We start from the raw sequence: 5,107 nt of genomic DNA, 5'->3' as shown, positions 1-5,107 counted from the left end.
ACATTTACCATCACCAAAGAGTTTAATACTACCCAGGAAATGGTGTGTTTACTTCTTGTCTATTTTGTAGACATACACATGTGTGTATATGTATCTGTATATACACTAAGCGACTACATATATGTGTATATAACCATAGTCAGCATAGAATATGTTTTTAAAATTGACAAAAATGAAGAATGTGTGTATTGTTTTATAAGTTTTTCACTCAATGTTTTTGAGATATAGCCATTTTGTTATGTGAAGATATAGTTCATGGACTTTAACTGCTCTTTACTAAATAGTCACATGTGCAAATTGTCATAATTTAGTTATACATTATCCTATTGATAGACATTTAGGTTCCTTGCAGTATTTTGCAGCACGAACATGCTAAAAAGATATACACATGTCTGAGTTTCCCCAAGGGTAAGTATATGAAAATGGAATGTCTGGGTTAAGGTTTGAGCATCTTTACCCTAGTGAGATATTACCAAATTGCTTTCCATTGTGATGGAACTAATTTATGCTTCTACCAACAGTTTATGCTTCTACCGACAGTTTTTCTATCTCCAACAACCATGCTACTGTTATCGTTTAACCTCACTGAGTGACGTAGAAATTAAAGCAACAGTGAAACATTGTATCAATTATAAGACAATAGACCTTCTCTTTATACCAACAGCTAGTTTGGGTTAGAATGAGAAGAAACGGGAATATTCCTGCTGTTGGCTGTGAATGTAAACTATAGCAGGAATTTTGAAAAAAATACTTGGATAGTGTGGAATTAATACTATATAGCAGTTAAAAATTTATATGTTGATATGGAAAGATCTCCAAGACATAATATTAAGGAAAACATATTATAGAACAATATGTACATATTATTATGTACATAATATTAAGGAAAACATATTATAGAGCAATATGTCTTTATGTAAAATAAAATCTTGAAAACTATCCTATACATGAAAATGCATACAAATGTCTGGAAGTTTACATTCCCAACTGTTAACAGTGGTTACCTTTGGAAAGAGACAGGGGATTGGAGGAAAAAGAACAAAATTGGGGCTTTTGATTTTCACTTAAAATAATTGCTTATGTTTATAGCATCAATGTATTTTCATGAATATTAACAAAATAAATAAAATATATTTTTTACAATTTATAAAACATAATTATTTTTCTCTTCTTGCAAGTACAGACATCTAGGTAAAGGCCGCAGTTTCCTTTTTTGGTAACTGGTTAGGCCAAGAGCTGATATTTATGACTTTGTCCCTTACAGCATATCCTTTTGCCTTTAGTGAATACCTCAGCTGGTCATGTCGATTCAAAGGACTAGATGTTGGAGGACCCTTTCAGTGTGGAGTTCTTGTGCTTTGCCGTTAAACTTTGATGGATCCTGACTGGCACCATACGTGGTAATATGAGGAGGTGTTTTAGGACCACAACTTGGTCTTAGTTTTCCTCCCTGCATTCATTACATAGCAGCAACCCATATTTCCCCTTGATAATTAAAAAAAGTAGTCCCCTGGTGGTGTTTGAAAAATATGTCACTGCAGGCAGTCTTGGTGGAGGTGAGGCTTCCTACTGAAAAAGTCCTCAAAGCTGGAGGCCTGTGCAGACCCTGGGCAGCTAGGACATGGGCTTTGAACTTCAAGGGGCAGTCATATCCTTTTGTACAGGACTGTAAGTCTGGAGGGAACAATTTAAAGGGGCAGGTGGCTACACGAAGCACGCGTTCCTGTGTTGCCGTGGTGATGCTTCTGTAATGTGGATGGGTATAGTGTGGTGGTCTTGAGCTGACGGTACTGGCAGTGAAGAGCTCCTGTGGTGCGATAGTGCTCAGTCCTCAGATGCCCATTTTCCTTGTTCCTGCCAGTTTCTGATTTTCCAGTCTCTCTGACAATTCTCCAAGTTCCTCTATAGCTTTCCAATAAAACTTTGATGTTTAATTCAGTTGGTTTCTGTTTTTACTCATACCTCCCACCATCATAGCCCCACTTTGTACCAATTGCAGTCATATAAGATACCTCAAATGTCCAAGCATCAGGATATTTGTTTGAACACTAGACTCATCACTGTCATCTGGAATTTCAGGTCTCAGAGGGATCACTAGACACAAAGCTGTTATTTTGAAGAGTACCTTATTAAATATTCAACTCACCACACTTCACTTCTTGTTCTTTAGGGCTTGTTTTCTGACTAACAGGGACAGAGCCAAATTTTGGGTCACTAGTTTTGAATACAAAGCACTACATATTGCCAAGAGGGAACCCCAATTTCTGATGTGGTCCCTGCAGCTGACATTGCAACTTAATGATAAGACTCTTCTTCTCTACGGATAGCCCCCTATCTCATATAAACCCTATCTCACATGTGCCCACTGCCCCACATAACCCCTTCTACATACCATAATGTACCTAGGGATTTCTGACATGAATTGCCCTTTACAACCCAGTCTAAATTCTGTACATTCTTTCAAAAGTCCTGTTTACATGCCAGTTTCTGAAACACTATTTATTTTATGACCCTAGCTCAAAGTATTAGTGCTTAGGCATTGGACTGCTAATCATAAGGTCTGAAGTTCGAAACCACCAGCGGCCCCTCAGGATAAAGTGGGCTTTCTACTCCCATAAAGAGTTACACTCTCAGAAATTCAAAGGGGCAATTTTGCAATGTTCTATAGGGTTGCTATGAGTCAGCCGCAACTCAATGGCAGTGAGAACTCAAAAAGTGGAAAGTATCTACCTCTCTAGAGGCAGGAAAATAAACTGGAATAAGTGCAAGAATTAAAGGCATCAGAGGTCAATACTGTTAAGTATTCAGTCCTGCAACAATGGTGATCTATGAGTGGATAATGGATTCCTTGTGGTGCTGTGGATTAAGGATTGGGTTGCTAATCTCAAGGCCTATCCTTCAAACCCGTTAGCCACTCCAAAGGAGAAAGATGAGACTGTCCTCTTCCACAAGGATTCTCAGAAACCCTATGGAGCAGTTCTACTCTGCCCTATAAGATCACATGAATTGGAATCTATTCAATAACAGTGAATTTATTTTGGTTTGTGAATGGATGCATGGATAGACACAAGCTAAACAGATATGGGAGGGAGAGTATGACATGAATATATATAGGTTTGAAAAAGGATAGTTCTGGATGTGTATTTACTTACCCGTGCTACAAATATATCTACGAATATGGTGGAGTTTGTATGGTTATGAAGGTATAAATAAAAACCTCTTAGATATAACCAAATACCTTGAGGGTAGGCATCACAGGGCCTGGGAGCACAGCACCATCATCTTGGGGTGGGGGTGGGGCAAACAAGGTCAATTGGCATAACAGTCCACAAAATCAATAATCTACATTCTAGTTTGGTAAGTAGTAACAGGAGACTTAACAGCTCTTAAGTGGCCATCTAAGGTGAAATAACAGGTTTCTCTCTGTCCAGAGGGAAAAGGGAGTGATGAAAATCGATGATGCATGGAAACAACAAATCCAAAGGACTGAGACCAGATAAACTACTACCAACTGCTCTGAAAGGATCACATTAGAAGATCCTGGATACAGTAGAGAGAAAAAACTCAAGATCATAATAGATGCTTGCAGATCAGATAGAGCCTTGTAGCACTCCCAAGACTATGACCCATAGTCATGCTTTCGATCTGGAACAGAACTCACCCCCATGACTACATTTTTAGGCAAATACTAGGCAGGTCTATAAGGGGCAAAATAATACTAGGGAGGTATGCACACCTCAAAACAACAAACCATTTGAGATCAAAGGAGAGCATTTATCCAAGGACAAAGTTCAGAAGGGTGGGGAAGGAAGAGGAATGGAAACAGGAAATATGAGGAGTAAGTGAGATAAATGATACTACATTATAGAAATTGCAATTAGTGGTATGAAACAAAATATGTATGGATTGTTGAATGGAAAACTGATTTTCTTTGTAACCCTTCACCAAATCCACAATAAAAAGTCTTGGGAATGAAAAAGGAGTTATCTTCCTTATTCTTTCCTTCTCTTTGCCTCCCTTCTCTGTAAATCCTTGAGGTCAGGATCTATATCTAAGATAATTCTACAGATCTGAAATGCAGTGCTACTTGCCGACAGGGTAGGTGAATTCCTCTCTCAAGGTAAGATCAGGACACATATTATTCAGAGAGAATCCAGGAGTCATGGCAGCCTGGTTCCAGCAAATTCATCTTTACAACTTCTACTACCAGCTTCTGGAGTCACTGGTACCAACCCCTCATCCTCCCCAAACCCCTATTACATTTCATGATTCTCCTGCTGAATTCCTAGTGTTTCAGAAGATGTTTTGGACCCAAGGCCTTTGTACAGGAGGTGGTACTCATCTGAAGATGGAGAAATAAAAGGCTACCAGCCTAACCCTCTTTGACCATGGCTCACCCTTTTACAAGCATACTTTTTTTTTATTTTATTCATTTATTTATTTTTAATCATTTTATTAGGGGCTCATACAACTCATCACAATCCATACATACATCAATTGTGTAAAGCACATTTGTATATTCATTGTCATCATACTCAAAACATTTCCTCTCCACTTATGCCCCCGGCATTAGGTCCTCCTCACCATCCATTTTATAACCCTTGCTCTTCCCGTCCCTGTCATTATTGGCTCACCACCACCAACCTCCTTCCGTCCCATGCTCCCCCACCGCCAGAACCATATATATGTCCTGTTGCTGTTTCCATGGGGTTGCTTATCCTGTCTCTCATATAAACAAACACACGTCTCCGTCTTTATTAGAAATTGCTTGAAGCATCTTCATCAAACTTGCTAATTTCTGCAAATATAATTTAAATAACTTATATTTAAATATGCCCTCCCCACAGCACTGTCAGCAGTTCCTTCCTTCAACCGTTACGATGCAATGTGCAATGTTAATTCCTCCGCAGCCTCACACTTGAATTTGGTCAGTGAGATAAGCAAACCTCTTATTGTACATTGTGAGCTCTAGAGGAAATATGTGGAACGTAGAGACAGGAAATTTTGAAATTGATGATGCAGAAAGGGTTATATGAGATTATTTCAAACACTTTGAAGGAAGAGGGTAAGTGTTCAAGACTCTTGATGTCAGGTGTTCTCTGTTATC

The sequence above is a fragment of the Echinops telfairi genome, unplaced genomic scaffold (assembly GCF_000313985.2).
Source record: "Echinops telfairi isolate 266 unplaced genomic scaffold, ASM31398v2 ScPeMD7_7423;HRSCAF=8461, whole genome shotgun sequence".
In the NCBI taxonomy this organism is placed as follows: domain Eukaryota; kingdom Metazoa; phylum Chordata; class Mammalia; order Afrosoricida; family Tenrecidae; genus Echinops; species Echinops telfairi.
Note: the sequence above shows the minus strand (reverse complement) of the source record.